This window comes from Photinus pyralis, unplaced genomic scaffold, assembly GCF_008802855.1.
Source record: "Photinus pyralis isolate 1611_PpyrPB1 unplaced genomic scaffold, Ppyr1.3 Ppyr1.4_LG2, whole genome shotgun sequence".
NCBI lineage: Eukaryota > Metazoa > Arthropoda > Insecta > Coleoptera > Lampyridae > Photinus > Photinus pyralis.
This window is the reverse complement of record NW_022170403.1, coordinates 16,472,171-16,494,130: the sequence shown is the minus strand read 5'-3', so window position 1 is coordinate 16,494,130 and position 21,960 is coordinate 16,472,171.

The window sequence follows — 21,960 nt, the reverse complement described above, 5'->3', positions numbered from 1 at the left end:
TATGTCAAAGTATCAAGTATCAAGTTGCTTGCGTTCGCCTTAGGGCAATAGCCACCGTGTCCGTGCCGGAATTCTGTTTTAGTAGATTTCGTGGATGTAACCGCACCACTAAACCGTTTCTTCAACTGACTGCCGATGGCTACCCATTGTGACAAACCTTCTTCTTGAGGTGGCGCTCGAGGTCGTCCGTCCATCCATTCCGCCGACATCACATCCAAGTTGCCACCGACCGGCGCTACTTTTTCCCGCTGGTGTGATTTAATTCCAATCATGTGTAAATTTATTTATTTTTCTTTTAATTAATTCTTAATTTTGTTTCCGCTAATTATATTGTTTAATTCTCATGCCATTTGTGCGCGGACTTAGTTTGTCGTACAATTCACAAGACCCATATACATCTATCTCTCTCTTTCAGAGCCAATTCGAGATACTGCTCATACCTTAGGTAATAAGTAGTGACGTTACACTATACGCAACAATAACTTTGTGTGAGCGAATACGTATGTTGTACGCATTGCAAAGAAATTATTTCATTTATTCATAACCGAAGCTACTATTTGATTTAACCGTAAGGAAGCTAAAGGGGAATTAGCAATTATCCTGGCAATCGCGGTTAAACATGCAATTTTATTTTAGATGTAAATAGAATAAATTAATATTCATACTGCAGTACGTAATATTCAGGATGAAGTCAATGAAGCGAGTCATTGTAATTAAAGTAATTACAAGGAGAGCCCAATTAAAACACGGCTGCCGCAACTGAATGTTAAATGAGAAACACCTTGAACCATCGCAAGTTAAGTATTTAATCCATTTCGTGTTGTAAGATTAAAGTGCTGATTTTAATAGGGGGATACCAATAAATATGAGTGTAAATAGTGGGAAAGAATCATTCATTAGGCGATTACGCGCGTGTCGAGCCTACGCTAGTCGTTTTCCCGTAGAACGAGTCAAGCAACTTTACGCCAATCGATCCATTAGGCAGATCCCGAAGAAAGAAATTAAGCCGAGAGAGAGAGCCATCGTCTACATCAAGTAATCTTCGCGCAGCGGACGAAGGTTTTCGTAGCATTTCCAAGAAAGAAAACAAGGTGGAACACATTATCGAGAAGTCACGCCCCAGAGGTCTGTCGTCGGTCCGTGCGTTGCGAATCATATCCAAGTCAAGGGAGCGGAATCAAACCCATTCTACATCGAAGCAGCGACGAAAAAGCATCTAGAACTCCTGGTGCACGAACACTAGAGGTATTTATGAACGTTTTAGTTTAATTGCGTGGTAGTTACCGCCACTTTTACCCTTTCCGTAGAGGCCAGCAGATGATAACTAACAGTCAGTTGGCGTTAGTGGCAATAGTTTTTGTGGAAAATGGCAAGTTTGAGTGAAACCTTCCGTGAGAGAATACGTGTTTATCTTCAAAACTCGATAATTCGGGAACGATTGAACTTATGTACATTATGCTTCTTGTAAATTTTACTTAAAATATCGGATAATGTACAGAGTATTCCAAAAAAATTTTGGTGGGCCACGCCTTTATGACCAAAAATTCTAATAGGTAATCTTAATTTGAAAGAAAGGTAAAAAATCGGGAGCTTTTTGTACAATAATTGTACAACTACTTACGTAATACATATTATACTTATATTTCCTTTTAATATGGTGTCGCATCGCTAAGCCTGATGCAAACTTTAAGTATGTAAATATTATTTAGTTTTAGGTGGAAATCCTACTTACTAGCCTTGCCTATAATTAATTAGAGGAACATTTGAAATAAAAAATTTAACGAAAAAGGCTGGATAATTATCAGACATTTATTACTTTTTACAGTCACAATTTTGTATAATTTTAAAGGCACCTAAATCCCATCCGACGCACGTATAGAGGAAAATTAACGTTTGGTGATTTAGTAATATTTTCAAGGGAAAAAGACATTTTTCTTTTTGAGAAAACATTTTTTTCAATAGGTAAACACGGAGATTAAATAAGTTGTTCGCATGATAAATATTCAGTTCACGAATTTTGTCCTTTCGTCAACTAAAAGATATTAGTTTCTCCCGACTTTATGTACTACTTACATGCATTTATAAATTTAAACACGTCTCCCTTATAACAAAAAAAAAGTGAACGAAATGGACGTAGGAAACTGTAGCAAATGTAAATATCGTATCTATTAGTGTCCCCTGTCAGATTAGTTTATAAAATATGGAGGGCGCTCTTGAATTCCTTTTCGATTTTAGAAGGAAGGGGCCAAATTGAGTAACGCGTCTCTTTGTAATACGTTTCTGTGCCATTCCGCAATAGAAATATCGAGCTTTTATTACAGTGGCAAAAGAAAACTAGACCTGGTGTTCAATCTCAGTAGAAGATACGTCATTCTAAAATTAATATTTTACTCTTTCCTGTCATAAAGAAATGATGAAGAAATAGATTTTGTTGACTACTCTGCGCGTTTCATTTTCGTCCTATAATCATTAAATAGTGACACTTGTCAAAGTTTGTGTTGAGCCTCACACTGGAATCTTTTTTTCTTGGTATCAAAAATAAAATAATATATTAAATAACAAGTGCTTAAACGATGCAAGTACTTTAAATACCAATTATACACGAGTTTCTTATAGTATTTTTTATTATACCTGCAATATAATTTAAAAATAAAGGCTATAAAATGAAATCATATTAACTACTCGAGCAGTAAACGATTAACAACAAAAAACGTTATAAAATTAGAGTAGGTAATACATAGCATACACAGCATAACTAGGGGCCTATCATAGATCATCTATTTAACGCCAACAGCGGGAATTATTTGAACGAATTAGTTTCTCTTAAGGATTGTGCATTAAAATGAACAAAACCACATTCGAGGAAGTCTTGGGCTTGTAAAGAAATGGAACTGCTGGAAGGTTTAATTTACTAATTGCGAGACTTTTCTTATTCCAATTATTAACGAATGCGTTGATTACTGAGACGTCTTTAACAGGTATGTCCCACAGTACAATTTATAAATTATTTATGTTTATGTCCTCAAAATTTACATTTCAGGGCATTTGACAATCTCAGTCTATCTTGTCATGAGGATATTATTGTATTGTAGGATTGAAGGGTCTGAACATGTTTAAAGCAAAGGTTTATTTAAAATGGTCCATTTCGAACTGTCGCTGTAATGAGTCCATGCGATGAGATAACAGCTCGCTCTCGAAATAGTAAATGCGATAGACTTAGTATAAATCCTATTTATTAACTTTGTTAGTGGGTATACTGCTTGTCCGTTTAGTAAAACTGAGATAAACATGAACGTCAAAATGCATGTCGTGGGTAAATGTGTTTTTATTCTTCAACCTTTTAAAACCCGAATGGGGTACCAAAAACTGTGAAAATTTGAAGGTAGTATATTTTATAATGTAAAGTACCTACCTATAATATAATTATATATAATATAATTATAATAATATAATTACACAATTTATAAGGGAACATGGGAATAAATACCTATGTGTATTTTAACTGCAATCTCAGTGAAACAGCAATGGATGTTGAATGGCCCCTTTGAGACCTTTGGTTGAGTCTCAAGTCAGGACTGCGATATGATCCCTAAACGTTTCAATGAAGTAATACTACATACAGGGTGTAGAAACGGTTTACGCGCCATAGAGATTTATCGAAATATTTTCTCCCTTGATTATTTTACAGCAGTTTTACATACATTGTATAGATTGTAAAATTTTACTTCTATTCATGTGCCCATTTGTAATGTTTTGTTGTGGGAAATCAGAGAAATTAAAGAAATTATGAATTATAATTATAATAATTGTAAATCTAATTTTTGTTTCCATGTGATTTCAGTAAAAATCGTCGTCAATTCTGTTTTTGGGGAGTATTGTAGTCCCAACATAAAAGAAAATAATTTTAAACCACAATAAACGTTAAAATTACGTCCTTATTTTTGACTGATTAATGTATTTCACAAAATATAGGTCGCAGCAGTAAGAGAGGTGAGTGGTTAGTTTAGTAATATAAGAATGCGTAACAGTGCCGGATTTGGGGGGGGGGGGCTATGGGACTATTAGCCCCCGGCGGTAAATTTTGAGAGGCGGTACGTCGTCGCTCCCATCACGTTTTAATTCTAAATGTAGATATTTAATTTATGGGGTTCAGTTTCTGAAATAGCATGTTAATAAAACTTCGTCTCTTCAGCTATAACATCGATGTGCGACCCAGGCTGTCGGCGATAGCAGGTCGCTGGACCGCACAAAAACCCTAGCAAAAACACGTTTCATTTTTCCGGGAAATCTGCACTTTGCGGACAAACGACATTACCTCATTATCCGATATCTACCTCTATTTTCCATTGACTATATTGTCGAGCACATTTACTTGTTAAACCCTTATTACAAACAATTATTAAGCGGCAGAGCAAAGTGATGTAAGCTTTATAGGGGAGTCGATGGTGTCCGTCCGTGAACACGATAACTGTCAAACGCTTGGATCGATTTGGTTCAAACTTTGCACAGTTGACCACAAGTCCACAAGTAATTAAGCCTATTGAAAATGGGTCAAATCCAATGACCCCCTGGGGACTCCGTCAATCCCGTTACGTCATTATGCGTTAGCGCAGAAAATTTTACTCATTTATTAGTGGAGTGTTTTCGCGAAGTTTCTAAAAAATGAGCGGAAAAGAAAGAGGTGCATTTTGGAAACGACAAAAGTTAGAAAAACGACAAAAATTAAATGAAGTATTACAAAAAAAACACCAAGATTCACCTTTTTTTCCTACCTACTGGCGGTATAGTATGACTTAGCCCCCGGCGGTCCATGAACCAAATGCGGCACTGTGCGTAAACGTAACAAGTTTCATTTTAGATATTAGCCTACGAACAGTGACTCCTATTTCACAAATTTCTAAATCTGACAGACCAAGTCCTTTAAAAACAACGCAATGTAAGAAACCCTTTTGCGATGTTGATGGTTTCACACAAGCAGCGATTCGAAACCCCATCTACGACATGATCCAACACAGTAAGTTAAAACACACGTTGAATGGTTGAATGTAGATAAGCGTTTATGCCAATTGCGCAAAAATTATATTATATTTATTGACTTATTTATTTATTGTCCCTCTTGTCCTAGGCCCTCAACAGGCTTACGCCCCATTACAGAGACACCCGCATAATGCTTTTTAGAGGTGCCTTTGCAGAAGGTCTTAAGTTGTTCTATACTACTCCGGTATTTACCTTACGAATTAGGAAAACTGCAGGAAAACCTAATTCGGAGTAGGCGGCAGAATGCTCGAAACTGATCTAAGGAAATTCCCTTCTCTACATTTAATTAATATTTGTGTTGATATATGCAGTGTACGTTTGTACTTTAGAGCATCAATCCCAATCAATGCTTCAATCTCTTTTTCTAAAAGAGAAAGACGTATTTAATGGATCCAAGGTTCCTTAAAACAGTTGTTGCGAATATTGGGTTCCGCTATCAAAGAAAAGGTTTTTTCCCAATATTGCAATATCAAGAATCAATTTTTTAGTTGGTATGTAAAAAATATGCAATCTGAAATTGGACACCAATGTGCCTTTTTGGATGAAACGTGGGTATTTGAAAATGGAACAATATTTAAGTCATAGCGAGACGACAAAAAGAGTAAGAGCCCGATTGACGCAAGAAACTTGGTATTGATGAGAACCGAGATGAGAACAATATCATCTTATAATTATTTAATTATGTGATTTTACATGTCGGAAACATGAATGGTTTTATTACTAGAGCTTGCTTCATAAACAAATGATCCAGAATAACACGGGGAAATGAACTTGAACGAGAACCATTGGCTACCAAATTTAGAAAAATCATTGCTGATTATTATGGGTAGTTATCACAGTAGCTTACTGGAGAACTTGCCAAATTTTTCCTGAACTAAAGCACAACTACAGACATGGCCACAGCACAACAAAGTTTAGTTTCCAAATGATTCATTAAAAGTGGAATTGCTGGAGATTGTTCTAAGGTTTGTTTCTTTAAATTCCATGCAGCATGGTTTATTCATAGTAAATAATACTTTAAGTTTCGAACGAGTTGGTACACAAAATTTAGAAGAAAGTAGTTTGGTGATTTACTAAAACCTTTCCGGTGCTGGTGTGAAGTTAGGCGTGATTTTTCGGATATTCCGAAAACGGTGACCGGTGAGGGTGTAATGGAAGTGAGTTTTAGTACAATAACATTCGTACATTGAATTGACCAGGTACATTGATCCGCCAATTTTCCGTGGTCAACTTCACGGGAGCCTCCCGTGAGCCCGTGTGAGTGGTTAACAAAATCTATTCGAGCGAACCCCTTCCTTCGTTGATTTCGCACTCTAAAAACACATAAAAACAAAAGAATAAAATCAAGCGATTTAATTTTTTTATCAATTTGCCACAAGAAGTAACTAAAACATGGAATATCTCCGAAACCGTTTGAAGCAACTTTTGACATTTTATATCAAATTAAAGGTCTGGGAAAAAGGAAAACAAGGGTGAAGAACAAAATGGGGGGTGCCATTTGAAAAAATGGAGTTACGGATATTTAAACGTTTAAAAGTTGAGAGCTTTGAAAAAGTGACGTAGTCTCACTTTTTTAGACTGTTACGCATACCATAAGAAAATTCGAACTTTCTTTAATAAATCACTGAAAATTGTGTTGCAATATCTCTCACCGTTTTCGAATAATAAATTTTTAAAATTACCCCTGCAAATTCATTTTTTGACATAAAAAATTGAATATCGGCGAAGCCCTTGGAGCAAAGAGTCAACTATGGGGTATCGTTATACTCCAAATTCGACGTAGAATCCGAAAATGTAGAAAAAATAGGGGGTCCCTATTTAAAATAACAAAGTTAATGGCTACTTCCGGTATTTCCGGAAGTGGCGCCATCTTGAAAATATTTTAGTTCAATTCATCATGTGCCAAAACCCTTAAAGGACTTATCAGTTTAGTTTCATTTTCAAAGGTTTTCCATATCTTTCTAACTGACGCTCGTCAAGAATGATCCTGTATATTGTAGCATTGTAGCATCTCAGGCCCAGATTCTGATTAGAATTAAGAGCTTCCATCAATATAAAACTAGGTGTTACAAATACCATAATAAAATAAAGTTTTGTAAGTGTACATGTAGGTCGTGTTGATCGAGCAGAAAACCGGCCCAATTAGAACCAGTAATACAAAAATGATTGCTCCGAATTTATTATTACACATATAATTGAAGCCCTTTATACCAACAGATGCCACAAGCGGTTTATCTCCTTTCGTAATATCGGCACTTAACGGTAAATTGAAATTTCGAATTGAACTTGAAAAGGAAATACGAGTGAGGGTTGAATTCAACTGTTGTCACCTTTTCAACTTCTCACAAGGCACGAAACGAAATAGTATCGAGCGATAGCGGGAAACGCGCAAAATTGGAAATACGCAGTAAAACTTTTAATTTAAATACCTAGATACAATTCCCAACATTGGCAAATATCAAAATCTGCTTCTATGTTGTGCAAAATCGCATTTCGTCATTGCACCTTTTCTTTATGCTACAATAATTATAAATATGGTAAAACTTAGCTAATTTAATGGACGGATATAGAAAACTTCGACATAACTCTGCTTGTTCGCCAATCAAAGAAAACTTTGATAGGAAGACGTGAGGTGACATGGGTTGGTTCGTGTAATTATATTTTGTTAATAGTCATTATTGAGGTGAAAGTCCTGTCCGATTTTGAGTTCAAGTGTGTACCTCGCCTGCAATCTTTCATTTCATTTGACGCATTAGAGGCCTATATTGACTTTCATTACGAAAACATACTATTATCTACCAATAAAGGCACGATTCTAATATATGAGCTTGGAAGTCATTTCTGTTCATTTATTATCACGTCCTTTTAGCAGGGTCCGCGACTGACGATGATTTATGTGCAGTATTGTCTTTATGGCTCTATTTGCGTCTTGTTTGCGGTGCCAGTTAATTTCAATTTGCATTACGCTCAGATTTGCATGTTCCTTACAATTTGAAAAAAAGGTTTCCCAACACATCGAAAGGCCATTCATTCGGCCGCTTTAGAAATTACGATTTAGCATTGATGCTGGAGAATTGTTGAATCTCGAATGCAAAATTATAAAGTGTGGAAAATTTGCCTGGATGCCGAAACAATTTCATTCTTTTAATCGGCACTAGTTATATTGTTCAAGAAATAAAGACATCCAGGTGGGGTATCCAGATGAACGGATCTATGGTTGTTGTAATTTAAACGGATGTATCAATTTCACATGACAGTGAAACTCTGTGCTTGATTCTTTTCGGTTAATCTTTCATGTTTCAGTCCACTTCTTTTACAATAGAAATTAACCTTCTGGTAAGACCCTTGCCCTCGAGGCCACATTGCGCTTAGAGATGAAAATTGTATTCACAATCATCTCAATTGGATTAGTCTGGCAATTAAATTTACCAGAAAGTTGTGCGACAATTAAAGCACAAATGATCTTTATTTTAATGTTATTTATTATTCATCTGTAAAGAAAGTGTCCGTGGCTTAGTTGTTCCCTGCAGAATTAGCAGTCTCTAGCGTGCAAGCGCGTCGTGTATGGGGCAAAAGGAAATAACTATGATTATATTTAGTTGTAAACATGTACAAAAACATATTTATGACGAGATGGTGGATGGTAATATACAATTACCGATTAAAAAACGTTAAACAAAAGGATGTATGTAAGTTAGAAACATCACGTTTGAATAGGTATTTTATTTGAGTATTTTGCTTCACTACAGCCTGTGATAAGTTTTTTACGTCGGAAAGTTATAATAAGGAAACAAACGTTGTATACAAACGTAAATAAGTTTATGGGAACAATCAAAACGAATTGTATTTACGTGTAGGTTTCAGGTGAATGTATCATGTTTCAAACTTCTAAAAAAGGACGACATTTTCTGACCTATATGACGACAAAGTTAAAAAGCACGCATCCCGCATAACAACAAGCCCCGAACCCCATGATAATATCATATACGTAAATGGACACATTTCTTTTACGTCTTTCTGCCTTGAGCGCAAGAATAGATTCTATTCTACTGAAATGTGAGTAAACAGTAAAGGCTTCTTAATGTACGTACAAATCCAAGCAACCCACATTTGATGTGGGGTTCACAAAGTTGACAGACATTCGCTCTTTAGTAATTCGTTAGTTGTATAGGTCCAAAGTTGGGGTTTGTAGGTTCCCCGTTTACGAAGACTTCAGCACAGACACTTTTACTTATTGTTAAAACAATTGTTTTAAGCATCTCGTAACTGAACAACAAGAATCGTTAACGAGTGCGTACATGTAATTTGTAATTGATAGTCAAATTTAGGCGCCGATTGATTGTTTTGCCTGTTACGAGAAATATAATTTAAACGAATTTAGAAACTCTTTTTAGGAAAGCTGAAGTGATGGTATTAACATTAATAAAATGCACGAATGCATCAATTCCTGAAACCTTTGTCGATTCTTCCAAACGAAAGTTTAAAAATTTTACAATGTGTTTCGTTATAGAAATGGTTCATAAGGGAGTTAGGGGCCGATCTTATTTCCCACGTTTCCAATAATCATTTATAGTATGCGCGTACAGAAGCTTCTTGTGATCAGGCTATACTACAATATGAGATAAATTGGTTAGATTTAATTTAATAGCATTTCGGGGCTATTTCCACTAAAGCCCGAATTAAATAGATTATGGACTTAGTAATAATTTATAACGAAACGCATATGAGTTAATACCATCAACCTCTAATAAAATACGAGTAGGTATTATCCATTTTCTCTATTCATCTACCCGTGAATTATTGTATGAAGTAACGGTCTCGTGCTTTGAAAAATCGCAATGAAGACAATCGTTACAATTGCCATTTCAACTTGAATAAGAGTTTTTTGTTATAGGAATAATCTGTTTGTGCAGCAACTTTTTTAACAACATGTATCGTTCCAGTTTTTCGTACAAAAATATGAAATTTAACTTTCCACCGTTATCCAATAAATCACCACAACTCATTGCCATTTAAAAAAAAAGTACTAACTCTCCCTCTTATTGTAGATATAGAAAAAAGTACCTGGTAATTTATTGGAAAATGAGGATAATCAGTTATCTAGAAAATTCGAACGATCCTCATTTTCTAATGGATTACCAGGTCTTCTTAAACCTCTTCGATCCATATTTGGATGGATGATTTCTTTCCACGAGTCTGGGCTTGTCGCTTCCAGATGTCTCTTGATGTCATCCTCCCATAGTCGTCTTGCCCTTTCTCTTTTCCCCAACCATGGTCTCTAGTTTAGTATTTGCGTGTTCTATCTTTCGTCCATTTGTCTTGCATTGTGTCCCGCACATTGCCATTTAAATTTTGTTACTCTTTCTCTTACATCTGTGACTTTAGTTTTTGTTCCTATCCAGGTGTTAATGTTAAATGTAGCATTCTTCGTTCCATTACTCTGTGTGTCTTGATTAACCTGTCCATATGTCTCTTTGTCATCGTCCATGTTTGGGAGCCCTGGTAGAACACACATGTCTAATAAATACTGTTGTTTTTTATGATGTGCGCGCTTTTTTTATTTTCCAGTACATCTCTAAGTTTTCCGAATGCTGTGTAACGAAGCACCCGGAATTTCTACGTTTAGTTTGCCGTTTACAAAGACCACCCTGTATAGTAACGATTGGTTTGGGCTTCGTTAGGCAAGAAGACCGTGATATTGAGCATTTTCCGCAATGCCATGGAGATACCGTAATTAATTAGTCCGCCTACGACCGCTCCTGTTGGAATTTTGGAATTATTTTTGTAACCACCGAAGGATGTTGTCCTGGCGAAGATGAGGGACAATTAATATTCTTTGGTTTCAGCGCCGTTAATTATTTATAAGATGTTTTAGATTCCCATAATAAGTAAAATCAAGGATAGAACGAGTTCAAATCTAGTTGTTTACAAGTTTTGCAGTCCCGTCCGTATGCCTGCATGTTGCGATAAGAGTCTTAAAGCGATAGCGCCGTTTGAGAAGAAAAAGTCCAAGGGAGCTAGTTGCAGATTGGATTTATGAGTACTTAGGTTTGATTACGCTTAATTAGGTAAGCGCTGTTAATTAATGCCATGTTAATGGGCAGTAGTAAACCTTGTCAGAAACCGTCGAGAGAGGTGTCCACAGAGGCGCTGTAATTTTTCTAATTGTTAGCAAGTTGTCCCAGATTTTTAAGATAACCACAGGAGCCGCAATTAATTAAAAACCGAATTATTTTCTACACCGCTCGGTGCGAATGCAGCGAGGCTTTGGGAATTCCATGTTCCACTTCTACCAAAATGGGTTTTCCTTTAAAAGGCAAACGCTCAGTTTGGGAAGGATCTTTCTGCTTCATACTTTCGAGTTGTAAGTACGCCTTTTGATTTTTCTAATTTGCGAAACCGTATCATTTCTAATCCACCGAACCCCTTTTGCTTTACCGTTTTACCGTTTGAGCGACCGTAAGTCAATCCGTTGTCCTTTCCGTTTAACTACCGTTTTGTGTTTACCTTTTTTGCACTACCGTAAATTTTACCACCGTTCCGCTAAGTTTTATTACCGCCTTAAGCTTACCGTATTTTCTATCGATAGTGTTATCACCGTTTAATTAATACCACCGTTACTTAACCAAGGTAAGCGCTTAATTTTCAATTACGTTGATTAAAGGGGGGGAAGTATATTCTGTTCTCCTTGCTTTTCCGCTTTTCTTTCCCCTAGACACCGCTAATTGATTTGTGCTTTATTGCTTTATTCCCTTTAGGAAATTTACCGTCAGGGCCGTCGGCCATATTTTGTTTTAGATAATCCGGAAGTGACCGCCGCCATTTTGTGGTGATCTCATTTTTTCACAATCTTTTCTGTCTTGAAAAGTATTTGCCTGAACGCAAAAGTGTAATAGGGGTTTTTTATTCAGTTTTGTCTTGAAAAATATGACATTTGGCGAAAGTCAATCAAAAATTTAATTTGTTTTATAAAGTACCTAAAAAAAATTATGTGACTGTGGAAGGCGCGATTTAGTTTCTCCCAAAAAAAATTTCGAAAAACTGTCAAATTTTGACGAGAAAAGGTTATAACAGCGAAATCGTTAAAGTTAGGAGTATAACATGTTACAAAATAAGTATTTTTCAAGTACGTTCTAAATCAGTAATAAAATATGAGGTGTCCCATTTAAAAAAACGCAAGTATGATACGCCACTGTAATACAGACGCCCCTGGTGATCAAAAATATTTTAGCAATATGGCCACGGTAAATGTGTACAATTTTGCTCTAAGACTTTTTTCGCTATCTTTTATTGTAAAGGAATTATGATCCGAGGGTCTTAGGTGCTACACTCTGTATAGTCAAAAATTGGATATCTCCATATCAGCACTTCAACTTTACAGACGTCACATGATCTTGTTAACTTAATTTCTTCAAAATAAATAACACTAGTAAAATATATCCCTTACTTTTATACATTTTATTTAATGACTTCAGATTATTACCAAACGTATACAGTATCTACATGAAATTGAAAAGTAACTATAATCAGATTACCTATAATAGTACATTTTATACCAAACATTTTTTATTGATTTAAGTACAAAATATAAACCCTACCCTTACGTAGACATAACTTGATAGCCGGTTACATATTAAAAATATAAAATTATACAATAGAAAGTGAAATCATTTTAATTCAAAGAGTAGCAAATATCAACAAAGGTTCGCACTTCCTTCCGGCTTTTAAGAATTAATCAAGAGTGACGATTGTATTAAGTAACTGGGCAAAAGTTCTAATATTTTCCACACTTTCTTCCCTCTAACACATCAACAAAAGTAAAACGTTATTGCAGGAAATCTGAACTGATGAAGATAAATGAGTACGAGGACTTTTATTTTTTCGACGCGACGCACTACGAAAAATTCGTACGTATCCAATTATAACAGGGCGCTCATAAAATTGAGTTATCATTCATCCTCCCATATACTTTATATCTTGAACTTTATCGTTTTAATATTAATTTCAAAACGGGAATTAACTTATTCTCTAAGGATTAGAAGATCATGACGTATGACGATGAGGCTGTCAGTTTTTCTGCATGCAGTATTTCACCACTAGTAGTTTGGAAATATTTTATAGGAGGTGATCAAATTTGTGAAACGTTCTTATTTACGCAAATTAATTATCGAAATCTAATTTTATAAACAATATCGTTAGCAACTTCTCAATTCTTTCTTTGTATTTCTCTAGTGCTTGTAAATCCACACAAATAAAGTTGATTACTTGTACTTAGATATACAGGGTGTTACATGACCGTATGTAAAAAAAATTGGGTGATTAAGACAAGCACTTTTTCCAAATAAACGGAGGATCCAACGTGTTTCGTTTGGGAGCCACCCCCAAAGAAGTGGTGAAATTTGGGTTTCTTCTTTAATTTTTTTCTCAGCAACCATAAGAGTTACTTAGATGGATGGCACGTCTTTGAATAGGTTTTCTGGTATGCCCTAACCGATTTTGAAAAAAAAATTTTTAATTCCTACAACGCAAGGACGCACTTGGGATGCGAAAAAATTTCCGATTTCGACGAAATTTGGTATCTGGGGGGTTTTGAACGTGAAAATGACGAATTTGGAATTAGTCTTTGAAAATTCGAAAAAAAGTTCCACTGCAATTCTTGGCCGGACAACGAAAATGGAGACAATTCGACGAAATTTGTTGTGTACATACTTGATGAGTTATGGAACAAAATTGTCGAAGCAATATGGTAACCTATAAAATACCTAAATTCGGAAGATGCCCAAGTTACGTCCAAGAAGACTACCATGGGTTAAACGCGAAGAAGCTGAGAAGATCATCCTGTGATCCTTAGACTTCACCTGTGGTGCTAACGTAACAAAGAAGGATATTTATCCGTTGCCCCGAATAGATGACACGCTAGATGCGGTTACGGGTGCTAAATTGTTTCCCCCCTATATATAAACAGCGGCTGCTGGCAAGTTGATCTGGATTCTGAACATCGCGAGAAAACAGCCTTTAGCATTGGGTCGGGTGTATGGCAATTTACGGTCATGCCCTTTCGTTTGTATAACGAAAGCAAATCGACAATTCCAATTCCCAATTCCAACTACACAATTTTTCATTAAGACCTGACATAATCCTTTGGAACAAAAAACAAGAACAATTTTACATGAAAACATGAATCCGGATCGTACAATGGATTCGAATAAACACAATTAATTGATTGACAATGGCCCGTATGAATAAAAGTAAGCAAATGCTTATACTTGCAAAATTTAAAGTAAAGGGGCAGTTACGAGTATTTACTTTGAATTTTGCAGGTATAAGCATTTGCTTACTTTTATTCATACGGGCCAATGACAAAAATTTACTCCGAAACACATGAACAAAATTAAAACAAAATCCTTGAAAGAACGCAAAGCGTACAAAGCTTGTTTGGATATACGATATACTTACGTACCTTAAATAAAGTCCCTGAAGCCCAAGCTGAATTGCTTGAGATTTTAGCATTGAGGCAACATAAAATGCGGTTTTTACTGGAATAAACTTCAAGGGGTCAGGTTGTTGAAGAAATATCATTTTTTCGCCTCCACGTAAGCGCATTCCGAGGTAAATAAAAAGAAACTGCAGATAAACCTGTCGTCAAAATTTGTGTTTTTAAACGTTGGGTTTGCGCATGCGCATAATCAATAATGAAATCTTCTATTTTAGCCCACATTGCTATTATATGTACCAAAAATCACTTATCAAGGATAGGTTTAAGCTACTCGCGCGGTGGACCTTTTACTGTATAAGTGTATACCCTTTTCTCACCAGCGATAGAACTATTAGTCTCATTGAGGATTTTTTTCCTACAATAGGCAATAGTGTTATTACTCTCTTGTATGTTTGTATCTGTAACGATGGATGGGTTCGATAACCTACCCTATTCGAAAACAAATTGAAACTAATTTGACATGAAAGTTGGGGTTACTATGAAGGGTATCTAACCCGCAATTTGTAGGCTCATAATTTATAAAGGTGGGCTTGTTAATTATAGTGAAGGTAAATTTCGTGATACATAATTTCCTTTCTATTACAATCTCACGTGCAGATTACTTTACATATCCAATAGATTACACTTATTTATCCACTAGTATAATAATAATTTGCGAACGTTTTCACATAAAGATCTTGATGAAGGTATGGGGATTATTAAATTTCTGTGGCGTTGTACATTTTAATAAGAAAATTTATGCCAAATAAACTGTCAAATTAGATTACAAGATTCGTTTAATGTATGTCGTAATTGCAATTTAATATGCACAAAACCCTAAAATGTCTTGCTCAAACATTGTATTAAAGCACTCGAGAAAATAAAGTAAGACATAGTACATACAATGTGTACCTAAGTGTTCAATATAAAATTTATCTTCTCGTCTCGTTTTCCAAAATTAAAACAAATGAATAACTATGCTTCTGTTTCCAAAAGTGAAGATGCCGTGCATTTTACTTTTTCGCAAGGAAAAGTATTGGTTTACCACAAAAAAATATGGTATTCCCATTTCTCTTTGAGGAATACACAAAGAATAATTTTTGAAAAAATCCTGTTACGGTGTCACTGTCGTGGTTGTGGACTTTTTCTTGTTGGCACGATAGTACCCCTGATAAACAAAAACGTGTATGTTTTACTGCTACTGTTTACGGCTATTTTATAATTAAAGGTTTACGGTGTTAATGCCCCCTCTTTATAATAAAAACAAATTAATCGTTTAAAAAATGTATAGGGGGCAGATTAAGTAATTTTGTTAACGTCAATATCTATCTATTTATTATCTTGAGATCTCTGCTAATTGATGATCGAATTAGACGAGCGTATGCTATTTGCAACCCTCCACTTCCTTCTGAGGCGGTTGGCCGATTAATTATCGTACTTGTGATAGAAGCTCACTACAAGCACAGATATACACATACAACATTGCTAACCTTATGCATTTTATCGGTAACACATTTAGGTATACTTAAAAGCGCCCTCTATTGAACAACATGTACCGTTTACAACTGTAATATGACGCTTATGAATTTATGCATTAGATGTCGCTGCAAAAAATTTAAAGCGCTAAAGTTTGCACAATTCGAATTCCTTATTCGTTATTTTTGGCATTTGCTATTTGTAATCGGTAGTAATTGATCCATTAACAGTGAATTTATTTTGGGATATGTTTTGGACTAGTTAATTTGTTGCTTACGCGTTTCCTGTGAAGTACCTACTATATTGACGATTTCTGTGTCCTATAGTAAAATTGTTGCTCGCATGCAATAAGCTCATCTACTCATTCTCATTGTTCCAAAAGAACCGCACCGCAGATATGTGTAATGGCATGTTTACCTAAATGCAGTGCGTGCGATGTAATAGTCAGGTGCTATCCAAATCTATCTTCCGCCCCGCCGAGCAATTTTGCAAAAATTAATGTCCTCAAAATAAAAACGGTTTTTCCGTTATTTGACGTTTTGGCGTTTTCCGTCTGTCACTTCACTAAGCGTGTATTATCTGCTGCTCAATAGAAGGCGCTTTTATACCTAAGATGCATAAGGGTAGCAAGCTGTTGTATTTGTATATCTGCGCTACAAGTAAGGCGAGGTCCTTGAGGCATTTTCTAGTCCATTGCATTCCGAACTCTGCGGCTTGGAAATTTTCTTTTGTTTGCAGGTTTATGGATCCGGGAACTGAGCTCACTTCTCTGGATGACATCTAAGTTACATTAAGATAAGCGTTGCCTTTTTATGTTTTGCTTGTATTTGGCCTATACTGTGGATTTGTTGTTTGTAAAATCAATTTTTTTTTAACTTTCTTTAAGATCAGGTAATCAATTGAATCGATCATTCTTGATTGGAGCTCTGTTAAACAGCTAAGTTACGAAGATTTATGTGTGAGGTAACCTATAATTTTGAACATTTGAATATGTGCATGTTGCGCTATTGGGGAGACAAATTTTATTTTGCCATTTAATGACAATAAACCAGCATTTATTTTATACTTGAATTTGTACTCTTTCTAATACCCCGTATCTTCTCAATTTCATGCGGGGAGAGTTAAGTTAGAAATTGAGTAGCGTTCAACCCTTGATAAGTTCAACGAAGGTAAAAAGATCAATTGTCTCTGAACGAACTACCGCTGTGGAAGATTCTCAAGCTCTTTTGTGTTTTACCCTGAGCTAATTGGCCGTTTATGAGATGCATACGGCAATTGTTGCACGAGGGTGGTATATTTGATTACAGATACAGATACAGTGAATGTAACGCAAGAATTATCGTTGAGCCCTCTCCACGACTTGCGCTTTTGAAGTTGATCGATGTTAAGATCACCGCAGATATAAACATGATCAAATCGACTGTGGATTGCTTGGAGAATGTCACTGAATTTGCTTAAAACGCATTTAGATTGGAACTACATGGACGGTAAATAGCAATGATATGCATATTTTATTATAAAGAGATAATATCCTACAACATTCGATTACGTCCTCAATACCAAGCATATTAATGTACGACATCGTTTCTTATGAACATCGAGCTGTCTCCTCCATTTCTGTTTTCTGAAGAAATTGGCCATATTTGTACAACCATTAATTACATCAATTTATGCTGCGTTGAAGTACGATTCACTGAAGCATAACACATTGTAGCATTGTACACATTCGGCTCTGGTCCCCAAAATTGTGGTCATTTTGTGTTTTTTGTGGGTCACTAGAGTGAAGCCATCATGAGAGGATGACTTGCTATGCGTAACTTCTTCGCCATCTACAGTGTTTACTGTGTGGTGTGTGCTTACAGTGTATCAACAGGTTTTCTTTTATATGATTATTTAAAGATTTCTCAGATTTTCCCTAAGATTAAAAACTCTAAAGGAGAAAATTAAAAGATTTTAAAAAGAGGAATTAGTTAATAATCGAGTTCAACTTATCTGCAGCTGAGTATCGGGAAGCTTTTGGAATTCTTAAAGTTGGAATGTAACTTCTTAATTTGGAAGTCCAGAGATTTTTCTGAATTTGAAATTCGATGGTTTGTAGAACAGAAATCTTCTTTATGACATCGAGAGGTGTAATTTTTCAAAGTATTAATATTCTTAAATTGCAAAAGAGTTCCAGGAATTCCATAAGAACTCCATGAATTCCATGATGTTGCACCCCAGAATGCCCCTCGGCATTGAGAAGTGAACCAAACGCTTGTGTAAAACTTCAACATAATTGATCGAATTTAATGGTCCAAAATTGAGTTTTAACATTTGTCACCCAACAAGTAACAGGTCAAGTTAAATAAAATCATGAAAATATTAAGAAAATTCCTGCGGGGTTGACCCACATATGAAACTTTTATTAAATAGATTCGTGAGTTTATAGTGTGATGTCGTGTAGATGCGTAAGGGGATGGCTAGGACGACATGCCTGCCAGTGGGAAGGTTTCATACTTCCATTCACAGGTATTTCAGCTACTGTTGTCGTCTTTTACATATTCTTTATAATAAGAGTACGAGTAAGAGCATGTTTTTGATGTTTTTCTCAAACTTCAATAAATTTACCCACAAAGGAGGGATGCCCTCGGGTAACTGTAACTGAAATAAAGACCGGCTGTAAGTATAATAACTCAAACATCTCATTAATGCGAAAATGTAATGTATTTCTAGGATATAAACTTGTAGCAGTGACCCCTCCTTGAGCATTAGATCCCCTAACATATATCTTATTCGAAATTGTCTATCAAATTTGCGGATAGCAATGACTAACGATAACCATTAATTTTATCTCCGATAAAGCTCTTAAAACTTTGAAACCAGAGCTTTAAATCACTCTCTTGGCGGGACATATTCCCAAGAGGCATTTACTGCAGATACACTGCATTTAAACTGGCATGTGTCGATAGCAATTGCCATAGTAAATGCATTGCATAAATAGACGTACCTACCATGTTTTGTTGTTAGCCTCGGCATGTAATAGATATTGTTGGTTAGTTTTTAATTACAAGGTATTGTGCTGTGTTCTGTCGTATATTGTGTGTAGACTTTTTTTGTTAATACATATACCAAAAAAAGTTATAATTTAAATTAGTGTTATATCTTACTACACTTTTAAATTAATGTACAAAACATATAATTTCTGAGCACACTAAAAAGGTATTAACATTCATTCGCAGTAGTTTAATAAACGTATACAGATCGATAGTCATTGCGTTCTGCTCTCGGAGTGCGATGGAAATTAACAAAGAAAGTAATCCATTGTTACTAGTTTTGAACAATTTTTTTCATTACAGTGAATTATGTATGCATAAGTTATAGTACGTGACCTCAAAACCGTATTCTAACTAAATAACTTCTAAGCGTTAGAACAGATCAGATATGTAATTAATCCATTTGGAGTTCAATGCGCGTTTTCTATAAAATACACTCAAACAAAAACATTTTGTTTTCACAAACAGTAAATTTATAGTCATCAAAAATGCTAATGTAAACTCTGTCCTCGTTCGAATGATAAATCTAAATTATTTTGTAATTTAATTGGAGTTCTAGATTTCAGGCTATCAAAACACGCCAAAATTAATTAGTAGATTGCTGATCAGATTGAATGCTTGAAAAAATAAACTAATGAATATCTTTTTAATTTATTCTTCCACGCGTATCACACTTTCTCCCGTACTAAACACGCCTGGTCCGTAATAATTGAAATCAACACAGGATAGAGGATTTTATATGTGAAATATTTACGAATCGTGGAATTTGAAATTTCATTAAGCCGAGGAAGACTCTAAATAGAGCTCTAAGCAATATATCAAACCGGTGGAGTAGTTCATTCGTAGCGCTTCATAAATTTCGCTGTTTATATTCCGAATACAATTTGCGTAGAAACTGTAAAACCTTCTTTAAAGTAGTAAAACTTGGTGTTAAAATTTAATTTTACGTTGTCGTGGCGGAATATGCCAGCGCTTTTTAACCAAGCTTGACAGGTGAATTATAAACTCTATACCGAATACGTTCCCCACGTTTTGAAAGTGTTAATTACATAGCTAGCGGACTGTAATCAATAGCGAGAGAATAAAATATCCCTCATAATAACCCAAGACGATATTGGCATATTGTCGTGCACAGGTTGGGCAGGTAACGTTTCACAGGACCATGACTTTTACTTTCCAAGTACCTACCCTCTTCTGACAACCCCTTTTGGAGATATTCCCGCCTTAAGTTTTTAATTTATTATAGAGTGCGGCATTGTGATCCCCGCACCTCGGCTTGCATTTTCTAGCTAGAGTTTAACCAGTTGTCTTTGACACGTCCATACAAACCTGGTGCGTTTTCACCTCCAGTCGCATATGGCACAAAAGTGTGCAGCAGTACGACCTAAATCCGCTGTATAAATAATAGCATTTGATACGTGCAAGCTTGTACACTTGCATATTGCCACCAAAGAGTACCCATTACTCTTTGTTACCACAGAATCAGGTGTAAGTTGCCTCTGTATGTATTGGAGGCAAGTAAATTATTGCAATCGCACTGTTTCTTCTACTATTAACTGGAAAACTTGCAGATCAATAATTATACACATATAAGCATACTAAAATATACCCAGAAGAAGAATTGTGTGAGGATAAAGTTAATAGAAAAATATCGATTTGGACACATCAAATAGCAGTTGAAAATTTAAACGAAAATAAAATCCTGCATTAAAGCTAAGATGGACATTTAGTGACAGTCCTCAGTATAAAGACTCTGACAAACTGAAAAGAATTTAGGTAAAAATATAGTAAATGAAATATTATCTACGTGAATGGATTAGTGCAGAATTGATTAAACACATTAAATTAAAGTTCAAAAAAGGGCTCAACAAACGGTAACCCATCAAAACAAAGATTAATCGCACCAATCTTTTTCTTTCTGATGTAATCTAGTCGCCTCTTACGTCGCGTCGCTAATCGTAATTAGATATTTTTACGAATGAGTCACATTGATCTTACGATGAATTAAGCTGTATCTACACCGAACTTGGATTATTGATACTAAAACGGCCTGTAAAGATAAATGAGGGAAGCTGTTTCTAAGTACCGTTTCAATATAAGCAACATTGAGCATTCGCATTGGATATAAAACTGAAGAAAAACGAATACTATTCATACAATTCAAAGGAAATGGAGACTGATCCGGATCGCCTTAATTGATGAAAAGAAAAAAGAACGCTTTAATAGCAAAAGTTCTGAGTGTTCTATCAGAACAATTAATTGAATGTCAAAGGGGTTTCATTTATGATATCCTGTCGGGGTGGTTTTTTACTTTTTTTTAATTTATGCAGCTAATTGCACTTTGATCACATTTATAATACATCCCTCTGCTGATTAAAGTATTCCTTTAATCATGCAGTATTTCGCTGGTGTAGGTGTTCAAAATGGATATAAAGTCGTATTGTGTGCTTATTCATAGCTTCTCATTTTAGATAACTTCTGATTTACAGCCTTAACGACGATTGAATTAAATTTATTGATTTAAAACATGACATAATGATAAAAGAATTTTAAGGATTTTGTTTCCTCCAAAAATAAACTATTCAATACAACCACAGATATACAAAAACAATAGATTGCTAACCGTATGCATTTTATGGGTAACACATTTAGGTATACTTAAAAGCGCCCTCTATTGAGCAACAGTATAAACATGTACCTTCCAAAACTGTAAAATTACACTTATAGATTTATGCATTAGATGTGACTGCAAAAATTTAAAGCCAATGAATACCTCCATTGTTCACTTAAACTATTAAAATGTGGGAAGAGATGAGGAGTGGGTCGCATTTTATTTTTGGTAATAACTTAAATCGTAACAAGTTTTGCTACTTGAACGTCTTAATTGATTGAATTGTAAAGAAATTACGTTCTAAAGATTAAGTTTTTCTTTTGTACAAA